A 16384-nucleotide genomic window follows, 5' to 3' on the forward strand; every position below is an offset into this window, starting at 1 on the left:
CTGTAACCAATCATTTCCTGCACATGACTGACTATGGACTTCTCTGCTTTCTGACAGTTTCCACTTAGAAGGATCCTCTTCATCTGTCATGTAAAACCTCTTCATCAGGCACTAATGCAATGTATAGGCAGGGGGTAGTTGTGAATAGCGCCCTCTGCCTGTCAGGATCTATCCGGTGCCTGCGCAACTCACCCTGAGGATAATGCAGGGAGATCTCAGGTCATAGCAGCTGTAGCCTCTGCCTGGACAGGAAATAGTTAAATTGGTGTAAGTAATTATCCAATTATATGGCTGTATTATTAGCTGGAGTGTGATTGGAGAGGAGCCACCACCTGACCAGGGGGAGGAGAAAACCCCGGTGCAGGGGAAGCACATGGACAGAGTGAGGAGAGAGAGACAGCACACCTTCACATAGATACCAATCCCAGGAACTGAGTCAGGAGACTCTAACCCAGAGCTTCCACAGTTTGGACACAGCTCCATCTCCATTATCCCAGCACCTACTACCGTGCTGCACCTACTACCGGCCTGCACCTACTACCGGCCTGCGCCTACTACCGGCCTGCGCCTACTACCGGGCTGCACCTAGTACCGGCCTGCACCTACTACCGGGCTGCACCTACTACCGGGCTGCACCTACTACTGGGCTGCACCTACTACCGGCCTGCATATACTAACAGCCTGCATATACTAACAGCCTGCACCTACTACCGGCCTGCACCTACTAACAGCCTGCACCTACTACCGGCCTGCACCTACTACCGGACTGCACCTACTACTACCGGGCTACACCTACTACCGGCCTGCATCTACTACAAGACTGCACCTACTACTACCAGCCTGCACCTACTACCGGCCTGCATCTACTACCGGCCTGCACCTACTACTGGCCTGCACCTACTACCGGACTGCACCTACTACTACCGGGCTACACCTACTGCATCTACTACTGGCCTGCATCTACTACTGGCCTGCATCTACTACTGGCCTGCATCTACTACTGGCCTGCATCTACTACTGGCCTGCATCTACTACTGGCCTGCACCTACTACCGGCCTGCACCTACTACCAGCCTTCACCTACTGCCAGACTGCACCTACTACCGGCCTGCATCTACTACCGGGCTGCACCTACTACCGGCCTGCACCTACTACTACCGGGCTACACCTACTACCGGCCTGCATCTACTACCGGCCTGAATCTACTACCGGCCTGCATATACTACCAGCCTGCATCTACTACCAACCTGCACCTACTACCCGCCTGCACCTACTAGCGGCCTGCACCTACTACCGGCCTGCATCTACTACCAGCCTGCATCTACTACCAGCCTGCACATACTAGCGGCCTGCACCTACTACCGGCCTGCATCTACTACCAGCCTGCATCTACTACCAGCCTGCACATACTAACAGCCTGCACCTACTACCAGCCTGCACCTACTACCAGCCTGCATCTACTACCAACCTGCACCTACTACCACCCTGCATCTACTACCGGCCTGCACCTACTACTACCAGCCTGCACCTACTACTACCAGCCTGCACCTACTACTACCAGCCTGCACCTACTACCGGCCTGCATCTACTACCAACCTGCACCTACTACCCGCCTGCACCTACTACCGGACTGCACCTACTACCGGACTGCACCTACTACCGGACTGCACCTACTACCGGACTGCACCTACTACCGGACTGCACCTACTACCGGACTGCACCTACTACCGGACTGCACCTACTACCGGACTGCACCTACTACCGGACTGCACCTACTACCGGACTGCACCTACTGCCGGCCTTCACCTACTGCCGGACTGCACCTACTGCCGGACTGCACCTACTACCAGGTTGCACCTACTACCGGACTGCACCTACTGCCGGCCTTCACCTACTGCCGGACTGCACCTACTGCCGGACTGCACCTACTACCAGGTTGCACCTACTACCGGACTGCACCTACTACCGGACTGCACCTACTACCGGACTGCACCTACTACCGGACTGCACCTACTACCGGACTGCACCTACTACCGGACTGCACCTACTACCGGACTGCACCTACTACCGGACTGCACCTACTACCGGACTGCACCTACTACCGGACTGCACCTACTACCGGACTGCACCTACTACCGGACTGCACCTACTACCAGCCTGCATATACTACCAGCCTGCACCTACTACCAGCCTGCATATACTACCAGCCTGCACCTACTACCAGCCTGCACCTACTACCAGCCTGCATCTACTACCAACCTGCACCTACTACCGGCCTGCACCTACTACTACCAGCCTGCACCTACTACCGGCCTGCACCTACTACTACCAGCCTGCACCTACTACCGGACTGCACCTACTACCGGACTGCACCTACTACCGGACTGCACCTACTACCGGACTGCACCTACTACCGGACTGCACCTACTACCGGACTGCACCTACTACCAGCCTGCATATACCCTGTTTCCCCTAAAATAAGACATCCCCCAAAAATAAGACCTAGTACAATTTTGTTCTAGCTTAGAAATATAAGGCCTCCCCTGAAAATAAGACCTAGCATCAGTCATTGCTACAGCCCCCCTCACGCCATACATTAGTATTAGTGGATCTTTTATATGCTGCAGAAGGTTGTGACATGGGGAAGAATTCATGGAAATAAATCCCGGCTGTTGTGCTGCAAATGTGATACCAGCAGCTACAAGGGATAAGAAGGGTCATGTATGGAAAGTGATTTTACTAAACATGAGAGATTGTGGCAAATGATTCTAATAGAAATGGAGTCACAAGAAATACAGCAGGAAATTCAGAGTTTGGAGAGTCATAAGGATGTTCGAGAAATAGAATTTTTTGTTAATGTCAATTCTTGTTCGTGGAAAAATTAGACATCCCCTGAAAATAAGACCTAGTACCTCATTAGGAGCAAAAATTAATATAAGACACTGTCTTATTTTCGGGGAAACAGGGTACTACCAGCCTGCACCTACTACCAGCCTGCACCTACTACCAGCCTGCATCTACTACCAACCTGCACCTACTACCACCCTGCATCTACTACCGGCCTGCACCTACTACTACCAGCCTGCACCTACTACCGGGCTACACCTACTACCGGCCTGCATCTACTACCCGCTTGCATCTACTACCGGCCTGCACCTACTACCGGACTGCACCTACTACCGGACTGCACCTACTACCGGACTGCACCTACTACCGGACTGCACCTACTACCGGACTGCACCTACTACCGGACTGCACCTACTACCGGACTGCACCTACTACCGGACTGCACCTACTACCGGACTGCATCTACTACCGGACTGCATCTACTACCAGGTTGCACCTACTACCAGGTTGCACCTACTACCAAGCTGCATCTTCTACCGGGCTGGTGCTTTATTCCTGAGGACCACTCTCCATGACCACTCCAGTACCAGAATCCGATGTTAATTGTGTTTGGCCATTGCCGGCTGTTTGAGGTTCAATAAATAACTGTGAGTTGATTTGCACAACGTTGACTCCGTCTGATCCCTGGATACGGCTGTTACCACCACGGGCTCCCCATCCATTACCCAGGGACACATACTACAGACACTCAGGGGTTGCCCCAGGGAGAACCAGTACCTCAGCCTCTCCCTCCATATTTCTTGCACACACCACCTGCTGGAGAGCTGCCAGGCTGTAGGACAGTCCTCCGGTCCCCATACCAAGCAGCGTGACATCAGCGTGCTTAGGCCACAACCGCCAGCCACTCTGGTAGTCCGGGCCCCGGCTGCCTCCAGGCCCCAAGGAAAGGCCCCGGTGGGGGATGCTGCACTAGCAAGACGAATCAGTAGAGAAAGTGAATATTTGTAATATTAGGAGCAGTAAAACTTTCTTTATCTGTCTCCACTAGTGATATAAAATCTGTCTTATAATCTTTTATGCAGAGTTTGATGTGTGTGGGACCAGGGAGATTCGGGAGTCAGGATTTAAAGGGGGTTTCCAATATTTTGGACATTGCTCAGCATTGCATCCAGCCAGCAGTCAATCACTGTGAGGTCTCCTTGGAGCGCAATAGTTCACCTCGAGTCATTGGCTGAAGAAGGTCCTGTGACCCTACTACCAAAAACTAGGATTACAGGAGTGATGCAGGAGCTGGACAGGGCACAGGATGAGTAGGCTTTCTTTATTTCCCCCCACTCCAAATCTGTAGCCAGGGTCACCATTGGGGAAGGGGGGGGGGGGGGGTTACTGTGTCTGCAGTAATGGGTCCGTTCCGGTATAGGGGGCCCATGTATTCAGAGTCCTCCCTTCCTCCTCTCTTCCGGAATGGAGATGGCTCTGAAGCTGGTGTAACAGATCCCCATCTGTGAGCACCCCCTGCAGAGAAAAACCCTCTGTGTAGTAACCTTGATTCTGGTCCTGTATGATTCCTGATTTGCGCCAAATTCCGCCGGGATTTTGGCACACGCGATCAGATTTTTGCAATCGCGCCAGGTTGCATGCGACTGAAATGGGGGGGGGGAGGGGAGGTAAAGGGCGTGGCCGACGGAAAAAACCCGACAGATTCGGAAAAACCGCGGTATTTTTTTTTTTTTTTAAAGTGTCACATTACATGCACTTACCTGCACCAAGAAATAGAAGGTGAACTCCGGTGAACCTCGGCGCAGCAACAACACCTGCTGGATATCAGCGCACAGACCTTAGTGAATCCCGGCCGGACCCGAATCAGCATCGGAGAACCCGCCGCTGGATCGCGACTGGACCGGATAAGTAAATGTGCCCCAGTGTCTGTAGCCACCACTGACTCCCATAGATGGGGAGATCTCGGACCAATGCCGAGCAGGAGCCATGTGTGAGATGGAAGTTCATCTGGAGTTTTGTGGATCCTGCTGTTTGGAGACGCATATCTGCACAAGTCTTTGATGTAGATATCACAGCCATAAGATTATCACATCATTGTCTTTGTACTACAAAGGCCTGAAATAAGACATCAAGCCAAAATCAGACCCGAGCCGAACCTTCCCGGAGACACAGAAATACCGGATAATCATCTGCATGGAATAAGTCGTGGACTGTGGTCGTCAGGGGAGACGCCTGTTATGTTACATTCTGAGAATAAATGTAACGAGGATTTTATTCTGTACGTGACGCCAATCGATGCGGCGTTTACCAATTTCAGACTCTGCTGGAAACTGGGATTGTCCATCGGAGATATTGACGGAACGTTGTCCTGGCACCGAAGCAGCCGCAGCGTCAATCACAGGCAATAAACATACAAGGAAGGAAAGGGTTAAAAATAGTGAAACTAGTGAATGACAGACGTTATCCACATCCGGACGCTCCGCGGACACACGGACATTGGGGGTCATTTACTAAGGGCCCGATTCACGTTTTCCTGACATGTTACCCAAATATTTCCGATTTGCGCCGATTCCCCCTGAATTGCCCCAGGTTTTTGGCGCACGTGATCGGATGGTGGCGCATCGGCGCCGGCATGCACGCGACGGAAATCGGGGGGCGTGGCCGAATGAAAACCCGACGGATTCGGAAAAACCGCTGCATTTAAAAAAAAAAAATGTCGCTCGGGACGCGCTTACCTTCACTCAGCCCGAGCCGGTGAATTCCTGTGCGTTCTGATGCTTTTCAGTGCAGCAGCGCCACCTGGTGGACGTCGAAGGAACTACCTTGATGAATCCCGGCCGGACCCGAATCCACCGCAGAGAATGCGCCGCTGGACAACTCCACAACTCACCCTGAGGATAATGCAGGGAGATCTCAGGTCATAGCAGCCAGTGGCGTAACTACCGCCATAGCAGCCGTAGCAGTTGCTACGGGGCCCGTGAGGTTCAGGGGCCCGGGGATGCACGCTCCCTGCAGTGCTTTGCCACGGCCTGGGGTAAGTGGTCCAGGGCTGCTCTGCCGGATCTTGCCCCCAGGGCGACTCCCCCTCTGTCCAGCTACTGCCCACATCTCTCCTCGCCCACCCACCTCTTTCCGGAATCGCCTGCCCGCTCATCTCCCAGGCCCGCCCGCTCATCTCCCAGGCCCCCCCGCTCATCTCCCAGGCCCGCCCGCTCATCTCCCAGGCCCGCCCGCTCATCTCCCAGGCCCCCCCGCTCATCTCCCAGGCCCGCCCGCTCATCTCCCAGGCCCCCCCGCTCATCTCCCAGGCCCCCCCGCTCATCTCCCAGGCCCGCCCGCTCATCTCCCTGACCCGCCCGCTCATTTCCCTGACCCCCCCGCTCATCTCCCAGGCCCGCCCGCTCATCTCCCTGACCCGCCCGCTCATCTCCCAGGCCCGCCCGCTCATCTCCCAGGCCCGCCCGCTCATCTCCCTGACCCGCCCGCTCATCTCCCAGGCCCGCCCGCTCATCTCCCAGGCCCGCCCGCTCATCACCCAGGCCCGCCCGCTCATCTCCCAGGCCGCCCGCTCATCTCCCAGACCCGCCCGCTCATCTCCCTGACCCGCCCGCTCGTCTCCCAGGCCCGCCCGCTCGTCTCCCAGGCCCCCCCGCTCGTCTCCCAGGCCCGCCCGCTCATCTCCCTGACCCGCCCGCTCATCTCCCAGGCCCGCCCGCTCGTCTCCCAGGCCCCCCCGCTCGTCTCCCAGGCCCGCCCGCTCATCTCCCTGACCCGCCCGCTCATCTCCCAGGCCCCCCCGCTCGTCTCCCAGGCCCCCCCGCTCGTCTCCCAGGCCCCCCCGCTCATCTCCCAGGCCCGCCCGCTCATCTCCCAGGCCCCCCCGCTCATCTCCCAGGCCCGCCCGCTCATCTCCCAGGCCCCCCCGCTCATCTCCCAGGCCCGCCCGCTCATCTCCCAGGCCCGCCCGCTCATCTACCAGGCCCCCCCGCTCATCTCCCAGGCCCCCCCGCTCATCTCCCAGGCCCGCCCGCTCATCTACCAGGCCCCCCGCTCATCTCCCTGACCCCCCCGCTCATCTCCCAGGCCCGCCCGCTCATCTCCCTGACCCGCCCGCTCATCTCCCAGGCCGCCCGCTCATCTCCCTGACCCGCCCGCTCATCTCCCAGACCCGCCCGCTCATCTCCCAGGCCCGCCCGCTCATCTCCCAGGCCCGCCCGCTCATCTCCCAGGCCCGCCCGCTCATCTCCCAGGCCCGCCCGCTCATCACCCAGGCCCGCCCGCTCATCTACCAGGCCCCCCCGCTCATCTCCCAGGCCCGCCCGCTCATCTCCCAGGCCCGCCCGCTCATCTCCCAGGCCCCCCCGCTCATCTCCCAGGCCCGCCCGCTCATCTCCCAGGCCCCCCCGCTCATCTCCCAGGCCCGCCCGCTCATCTACCAGGCCCCCCCGCTCATCTCCCAGGCCCCCCCGCTCATCTCCCAGGCCCCCCGCTCATCTCCCAGGCCCGCCCGCTCATCACCCAGGCCCGCCCGCTCATCTCCCAGGCCCCCCCGCTCATCTCCCAGGCCCGCCCGCTCATCTCCCAGGCCCCCCCGCTCATCTCCCAGACCCGCCCGCTCATCTCCCAGGCCCGCCCGCTCATCTCCCAGGCCCCCCCGCTCATCTCCCAGGCCCCCCCGCTCATCTCCCAGGCCCCCCCGCTCATCTCCCTGACCCGCCCGCTCATCTCCCTGACCCCCCCGCTCATCTCCCAGGCCCGCCCGCTCATCTCCCTGACCCGCCCGCTCATCTCCCAGGCCCGCCCGCTCATCTCCCAGGCCCGCCCGCTCATCTCCCTGACCCGCCCGCTCATCTCCCAGGCCCGCCCGCTCATCTCCCAGGCCCGCCCGCTCATCACCCAGGCCCGCCCGCTCATCTCCCAGGCCGCCCGCTCATCTCCCAGACCCGCCCGCTCATCTCCCTGACCCGCCCGCTCGTCTCCCAGGCCCGCCCGCTCGTCTCCCAGGCCCCCCCGCTCGTCTCCCAGGCCCGCCCGCTCATCTCCCTGACCCGCCCGCTCATCTCCCAGGCCCGCCCGCTCGTCTCCCAGGCCCCCCCGCTCGTCTCCCAGGCCCGCCCGCTCATCTCCCTGACCCGCCCGCTCATCTCCCAGGCCCGCCCGCTCATCACCCAGGCCCCCCCGCTCATCACCCAGGCCCGCCCGCTCATCTCCCAGGCCCCCCCGCTCATCTCCCAGGCCCGCCCGCTCATCTCCCAGGTCCCCCCGCTCATCTCCCAGACCCGCCCGCTCATCTCCCAGGCCCGCCCGCTCATCTCCCAGGCCCGCCCGCTCATCTCCCAGGCCCCCCGCTCATCTCCCAGGCCCGCCCGCTCATCTCCCAGGCCCGCCCGCTCATCTCCCAGGCCCGCCCGCTCATCTACCAGGCCCCCCCGCTCATCTCCCAGGCCCGCCCGCTCATCTACCAGGCCCCCCCGCTCATCTACCAGGCCCCCCCGCTCATCTCCCAGGCCCGCCCGCTCATCTCCCAGGCCCGCCCGCTCATCTCCCAGGCCCCCCCGCTCATCTCCCAGGCCCGCCCGCTCATCTACCAGGCCCCCCCGCTCATCTCCCAGGCCCGCCCGCTCATCTACCAGGCCCCCCCGCTCATCTCCCAGGCCCCCCGCTCATCTCCCAGGCCCGCCCGCTCATCACCCAGGCCCGCCCGCTCATCACCCAGGCCCGCCCGCTCATCTCCCAGGCCCCCCCGCTCATCTCCCAGGCCCGCCCGCTCATCTCCCAGGCCCCCCCGCTCATCTCCCAGACCCGCCCGCTCATCTCCCAGGCCCGCCCGCTCATCTCCCAGGCCCGCCCGCTCATCTCCCAGGCCCGCCCGCTCATCTACCAGGCCCCCCCGCTCATCTCCCAGGCCCGCCCGCTCATCTCCCAGGCCCGCCCGCTCATCTCCCAGGCCCGCCCGCTCATCTACCAGGCCCGCCCGCTCATCTACCAGGCCCCCCCGCTCATCTCCCAGGCCCCCCCGCTCATCTCCCAGGCCCGCCCGCTCATCTCCCAGGCCCGCCCGCTCATCACCCAGGCCCGCCCGCTCATCTCCCAGGCCCGCTCATCACCCAGGCCCCCCCGCTCGTCTCCCAGGCCCGCTCATCACCCAGGCCCGCCCGCTCGTCTCCCAGCCCCCCCGCTCATCTCCCAGGCCCCCCCGCTCATCTCCCAGGCCCCCCGCTCATCTCCCAGGCCCCCCCGCTCATCTCCCAGGCCCGCCCGCTCATCTCCCAGGCCCCCCCGCTCATCTCCCAGACCCGCCCGCTCATCTCCCAGGCCCGCCCGCTCATCTCCCAGGCCCGCCCGCTCATCTCCCAGGCCCGCCCGCTCATCTACCAGGCCCCCCCGCTCATCTCCCAGGCCCGCCCGCTCATCTCCCAGGCCCGCTCATCACCCAGGCCCCCCCGCTCGTCTCCCAGGCCCGCTCATCACCCAGGCCCGCCCGCTCGTCTCCCAGGCCCCCCCGCTCATCTCCCAGGCCCCCCCGCTCATCTCCCAGGCCCCCCCGCTCATCTCCCAGGCCCCCCCGCTCATCTCCCAGGCCCGCCCGCTCATCTCCCAGGCCCCCCCGCTCATCTCCCAGACCCGCCCGCTCATCTCCCAGGCCCGCCCGCTCATCTCCCAGGCCCGCCCGCTCATCTCCCAGGCCCGCCCGCTCATCTCCCAGGCCCGCCCGCTCATCTACCAGGCCCGCCCGCTCATCTACCAGGCCCCCCCGCTCATCTCCCAGGCCCCCCCGCTCATCTCCCAGGCCCGCCCGCTCATCTCCCAGGCCCGCCCGCTCATCACCCAGGCCCGCCCGCTCATCTCCCAGGCCCGCTCATCACCCAGGCCCCCCCGCTCGTCTCCCAGGCCCGCTCATCACCCAGGCCCGCCCGCTCGTCTCCCAGGCCCGCTCATCACCCAGGCCCCCCCGCTCGTCTCCCAGGCCCGCTCATCACCCAGGCCCGCCCGCTCGTCTCCCAGGCCCGCCCGCTCGTCTCCCAGGCCCGCCCGCTCGTCTCCCAGGCCCGCCCGCTCGTCTCCCAGGCCCGTTCGCTCGTCTCCCAGGCCCGCCCGCTCTTCTCCCAGGCCCGCCCGCTCATCTCCCAGGCCCGCCCGCTCATCTCCCAGGCCCGCCCGCTCATCACCCAGGCCCGCCCGCTCATCTCCCAGGCCCGCTCATCACCCAGGCCCCCCCGCTCGTCTCCCAGGCCCGCTCATCACCCAGGCCCGCCCGCTCGTCTCCCAGGCCCGCTCATCACCCAGGCCCCCCCGCTCGTCTCCCAGGCCCGCTCCTCACCCAGGCCCGCCCGCTCGTCTCCCAGGCCCGCCCGCTCGTCTCCCAGGCCCGCCCGCTCATCACCCTGCAGGGCTGCACAGTCGACATTCTGCCCCCCCCCCCCCCCCCACGCTTTTGTATCGCGGTTTGTTATACATTGTTGCGTCCATTCCTCGTCTTCTTTTTCTTCCTCTTTCTTGTGTTGCGATCTATCCTGCCTTGTATCAGCGGGTCAGGCTGGTGGTGGTGGTGTCATGGATCCATCCTGCCTTGTATCAGCGGGTCAGGCTGGTGGTGCTGGTGTCATGGATCCATCCTGCCTTGTATCAGCGGCTCAGGCTGGTGGTGACATGGATCCCTCCTGCCTTGTATCAGCGGGTCAGGCTGGTGGTGCTGGTGTCATGGATCCATCCTGCCTTGTATCAGCGGCTCAGGCTGGTGGTGGTGGTGTCATGGATCCATCCTGCCTTGTATCAGCGGCTCAGGCTGGTGCTGGTGGTGTCATGGATCCATCTTGCCTTGTATCAGCGGCTCAGGCTGGTGGTGCTGGTGTCATGGATCCATCCTGCCTTGTATCAGCGGGTCAGGCTGGTGGTGCTGGTGTCATGGATCCATCCTGCCTTGTATCAGCGGCTCAGGCTGGTGGTGACATGGATCCCTCCTGCCTTGTATCAGCGGGTCAGGCTGGTGGTGCTGGTGTCATGGATCCATCCTGCCTTGTATCAGCGGCTCAGGCTGGTGGTGGTGGTGTCATGGATCCATCCTGCCTTGTATCAGCGGGTCAGGCTGGTGGTGGTGGTGTCATGGATCCATCCTGCCTTGTATCAGCGGCTCAGGCTGGTGCTGGTGGTGTCATGGATCCATCCTGCCTTGTATCAGCGGCTCAGGCTGGTGCTGGTGGTGTCATGGATCCATCTTGCCTTGTATCAGCGGCTCAGGCTGGTGGTGCTGGTGTCATGGATCCATCCTGCCTTGTATCAGCGGGTCAGGCTGGTGGTGCTGGTGTCATGGATCCATCCTGCCTTGTATCAGCGGGTCAGGCTGGTGGTGGTGGTGTCATGGATCCATCCTGCCTTGTATCAGCGGCTCAGGCTGGTGGTGGTGGTGTCATGGATCCATCCTGCCTTGTATCAGCGGGTCAGGCTGGTGGTGGTGGTGACATGGATCCCTCCTGCCTTGTATCAGCGGGTCAGGCTGGTGGTGCTGGTGTCATGGATCCATCCTGCCTTGTATCAGCGGCTCAGGCTGGTGGTGGTGGTGTCATGGATCCATCCTGCCTTGTATCAGCGGCTCAGGCTGGTGGTGGTGGTGTCATGGATCCATCCTGCCTTGTATCAGCGGCTCAGGCTGGTGGTGCTGGTGTCATGGATCCATCCTGCCTTGTATCAGCGGCTCAGGCTGGTGGTGACATGGATCCCTCCTGCCTTGTATCAGCGGGTCAGGCTGGTGGTGCTGGTGTCATGGATCCATCCTGCCTTGTATCAGCGGCTCAGGCTGGTGGTGGTGGTGTCATGGATCCATCCTGCCTTGTATCAGCGGGTCAGGCTGGTGGTGCTGGTGTCATGGATCCATCCTGCCTTGTATCAGCGGCTCAGGCTGGTGCTGGTGGTGTCATGGATCCATCCTGCCTTGTATCAGCGGCTCAGGCTGGTGCTGGTGGTGTCATGGATCCATCTTGCCTTGTATCAGCGGCTCAGGCTGGTGGTGCTGGTGTCATGGATCCATCCTGCCTTGTATCAGCGGCTCAGGCTGGTGCTGGTGGTGTCATGGATCCATCCTGCCTTGTATCAGCGGCTCAGGCTGGTGCTGGTGGTGTCATGGATCCATCTTGCCTTGTATCAGCGGCTCAGGCTGGTGGTGCTGGTGTCATGGATCCATCCTGCCTTGTATCAGCGGGTCAGGCTGGTGGTGCTGGTGTCATGGATCCATCCTGCCTTGTATCAGCGGGTCAGGCTGGTGGTGCTGGTGTCATGGATCCATCCTGCCTTGTATCAGCGGGTCAGGCTGGTGGTGGTGGTGTCATGGATCCATCCTGCCTTGTATCAGCGGCTCAGGCTGGTGGTGGTGGTGTCATGGATCCATCCTGCCTTGTATCAGCGGCTCAGGCTGGTGGTGGTGGTGTCATGGATCCATCCTGCCTTGTATCAGCGGCTCAGGCTGGTGGTGGGGGTGTCATGGATCCATCCTGCCTTGTATCAGCGGCTCAGGCTGGTGGTGGGGGTGTCATGGATCCATCCTGCCTTGTATCAGCGGGTCAGGCTGGTGGTGCTGGTGTCATGGATCCATCCTGCCTTGTATCAGCGGCTCAGGCTGGTGGTGGTGGTGTCATGGATCCATCCTGCCTTGTATCAGCGGGTCAGGCTGGTGGTGGTGGTGACATGGATCCCTCCTGCCTTGTATCAGCGGGTCAGGCTGGTGGTGCTGGTGTCATGGATCCATCCTGCCTTGTATCAGCGGCTCAGGCTGGTGGTGGTGGTGTCATGGATCCATCCTGCCTTGTATCAGCGGGTCAGGCTGGTGCTGGTGTCATGGATCCATCCTGCCTTGTATCAGCGGGTCAGGCTGGTGGTGCTGGTGTCATGGATCCATCCTGCCTTGTATCAGCGGGTCAGGCTGGTGGTGCTGGTGTCATGGATCCATCCTGCCTTGTATCAGCGGGTCAGGCTGGTGGTGCTGGTGTCATGGATCCATCCTGCCTTGTATCAGCGGCTCAGGCTGGTGGTGGTGGTGTCATGGATCCATCCTGCCTTGTATCAGCGGCTCAGGCTGGTGGTGGTGGTGTCATGGATCCATCCTGCCTTGTATCAGCGGCTCAGGCTGGTGGTGGTGGTGTCATGGATCCATCCTGCCTTGTATCAGCGGCTCAGGCTGGTGGTGGTGGTGTCATGGATCCATCCTGCCTTGTATCAGCGGCTCAGGCTGGTGGTGGTGGTGTCATGGATCCATCCTGTCTTGTATCAGCGGCTCAGGCTGGTGGTGCTGGTGTCATGGATCCATCCTGCCTTGTATCAGCGGCTCAGGCTGGTGGTGGTGGTGACATGGATCCCTCCTGCCTTGTATCAGCGGGTCAGGCTGGTGGTGGTGGTGTCATGGATCCATCCTGCCTTATATCAGCGGCTCAGGCTGGTGGTGGTGGTGTCATGGATCCATCCTGCCTTGTATCAGCGGCTCAGGCTGGTGGTGGTGGTGTCATGGATCCATCCTGCCTGGTATCAGCAGCTCAGGCTGGTGGTGGTGGTGTCATGGATCCATCCTGCCTTGTATCAGCGGCTCAGGCTGGTGGTGGTGGTGTCATGGATCCATCCTGCCTTGTATCAGCGGGTCAGGCTGGTGGTGTCATGGATCCATCCTGCCTTGTATCAGCGGGTCAGGCTGGTGGTGCTGGTGTCATGGATCCATCCTGCCTTGTATCAGCGGGTCAGGCTGGTGGTGCTGGTGTCATGGATCCATCCTGCCTTGTATCAGCGGGTCAGGCTGGTGGTGCTGGTGTCATGGATCCATCCTGCCTTGTATCAGCGGGTCAGGCTGGTGGTGGTGGTGACATGGATCCCTCCTGCCTTGTATCAGCGGGTCAGGCTGGTGGTGCTGGTGTCATGGATCCATCCTGCCTTGTATCAGCGGCTCAGGCTGGTGGTGGTGGTGTCATGGATCCATCCTGCCTTGTATCAGCGGCTCAGGCTGGTGGTGGTGGTGTCATGGATCCATCCTGCCTTGTATCAGCGGCTCAGGCTGGTGGTGGTGGTGTCATGGATCCATCCTGCCTTGTATCAGCGGGTCAGGCTGGTGGTGCTGGTGTCATGGATCCATCCTGCCTTGTATCAGCGGCTCAGGCTGGTGGTGACATGGATCCCTCCTGCCTTGTATCAGCGGGTCAGGCTGGTGGTGCTGGTGTCATGGATCCATCCTGCCTTGTATCAGCGGCTCAGGCTGGTGGTGGTGGTGTCATGGATCCATCCTGCCTTGTATCAGCGGGTCAGGCTGGTGGTGCTGGTGTCATGGATCCATCCTGCCTTGTATCAGCGGCTCAGGCTGGTGCTGGTGGTGTCATGGATCCATCCTGCCTTGTATCAGCGGCTCAGGCTGGTGCTGGTGGTGTCATGGATCCATCTTGCCTTGTATCAGCGGCTCAGGCTGGTGGTGCTGGTGTCATGGATCCATCCTGCCTTGTATCAGCGGGTCAGGCTGGTGGTGCTGGTGTCATGGATCCATCCTGCCTTGTATCAGCGGGTCAGGCTGGTGGTGCTGGTGTCATGGATCCATCCTGCCTTGTATCAGCGGGTCAGGCTGGTGGTGGTGGTGTCATGGATCCATCCTGCCTTGTATCAGCGGCTCAGGCTGGTGGTGGTGGTGTCATGGATCCATCCTGCCTTGTATCAGCGGCTCAGGCTGGTGGTGGTGGTGTCATGGATCCATCCTGCCTTGTATCAGCGGGTCAGGCTGGTGGTGCTGGTGTCATGGATCCATCCTGCCTTGTATCAGCGGCTCAGGCTGGTGGTGGTGGTGTCATGGATCCATCCTGCCTTGTATCAGCGGGTCAGGCTGGTGGTGGTGGTGACATGGATCCCTCCTGCCTTGTATCAGCGGGTCAGGCTGGTGGTGCTGGTGTCATGGATCCATCCTGCCTTGTATCAGCGGCTCAGGCTGGTGGTGGTGGTGTCATGGATCCATCCTGCCTTGTATCAGCGGCTCAGGCTGGTGGTGGTGGTGTCATGGATCCATCCTGCCTTGTATCAGCGGCTCAGGCTGGTGGTGGTGGTGTCATGGATCCATCCTGTCTTGTATCAGCGGCTCAGGCTGGTGGTGCTGGTGTCATGGATCCATCCTGCCTTGTATCAGCGGCTCAGGCTGGTGGTGGTGGTGTCATGGATCCATCCTGCCTTGTATCAGCGGGTCAGGCTGGTGGTGGTGGTGTCATGGATCCATCCTGCCTTGTATCAGCGGCTCAGGCTGGTGGTGCTGGTGTCATGGATCCCTCCTGCCTTGTATCAGCGGGTCAGGCTGGTGGTGGTGGTGTCATGGATCCATCCTGCCTTGTATCAGCGGCTCAGGCTGGTGGTGGTGGTGTCATGGATCCATCCTGCCTTGTATCAGCGGCTCAGGCTGGTGGTGGTGGTGTCATGGATCCATCCTGCCTTGTATCAGCGGCTCAGGCTGGTGGTGGTGGTGTCATGGATCCATCCTGCATTGTATCAGCAGCTCAGGCTGGTGGTGGTGGTGTCATGGATCCATCCTGCCTTGTATCAGCGGCTCAGGCTGGTGGTGGTGGTGTCATGGATCCATCCTGCCTTGTATCAGCGGCTCAGGCTGGTGGTGGTGGTGTCATGGATCCATCCTGCCTTGTATCAGCGGGTCAGGCTGGTAGTGTCATGGATCCATCCTGCCTTGTATCAGCGGGTCAGGCTGGTGGTGCTGGTGTCATGGATCCATCCTGCCTTGTATCAGCGGCTCAGGCTGGTGGTGGTGGTGTCATGGATCCATCCTGCCTTGTATCAGCGGCTCAGGCTGGTGGTGGTGGTGTCATGGATCCATCCTGCCTTGTATCAGCGGCTCAGGCTGGTGGTGGTGGTGTCATGGATCCATCCTGTCTTGTATCAGCGGCTCAGGCTGGTGGTGCTGGTGTCATGGATCCATCCTGCCTTGTATCAGCGGCTCAGGCTGGTGGTGGTGGTGTCATGGATCCATCCTGTCTTGTATCAGCGGCTCAGGCTGGTGGTGCTGGTGTAATGGATCCATCCTGCCTTGTATCAGCGGCTCAGGCTGGTGGTGCTGGTGTCATGGATCCATCCTGCCTTGTATCAGCGGCTCAGGCTGGTGGTGCTGGTGTCATGGATCCATCCTGCCTTGTATCAGCGGCTCAGGCTGGTGGTGGTGGTGTCATGGATCCATCCTGCCTTGTATCAGCGGCTCAGGCTGGTGGTGGTGGTGTCATGGATCCATCCTGCCTTGTATCAGCGGCTCAGGCTGGTGGTGGTGGTGTCATGGATCCATCCTGCCTTGTATCAGCGGCTCAGGCTGGTGGTGGTGGTGTCATGGATCCATCCTGCCTTGTATCAGCGGCTCAGACTGGTGGTGGTGTCATGGATCCATCCTGCCTTGTATCAGCGGCTCAGGCTGGTGGTGGTGGTGTCATGGATCCATCCTGCCTTGTATCAGCGGCTCAGGCTGGTGGTGCTGGTGTCATGGATCCATCCTGCCTTGTATCAGCGGGTCAGGCTGGTGGTGGTGGTGTCATGGATCC

General features: G+C 61.0%; 1 protein-coding gene across 1 annotated transcript in view; it reads right to left on the minus strand.

Annotated features, from left to right (window-relative positions):
• The window catches only part of SHISAL2A (shisa like 2A), a 113757-nt gene that overhangs the window by 85810 nt on the left and 11563 nt on the right, over window positions 1–16384 (minus strand). The window lies entirely within an intron of this gene.

Source organism: Engystomops pustulosus, chromosome 10 (genome assembly GCF_040894005.1).
Source record: "Engystomops pustulosus chromosome 10, aEngPut4.maternal, whole genome shotgun sequence".
NCBI classification, from domain to species: Eukaryota; Metazoa; Chordata; class Amphibia; order Anura; family Leptodactylidae; genus Engystomops; species Engystomops pustulosus.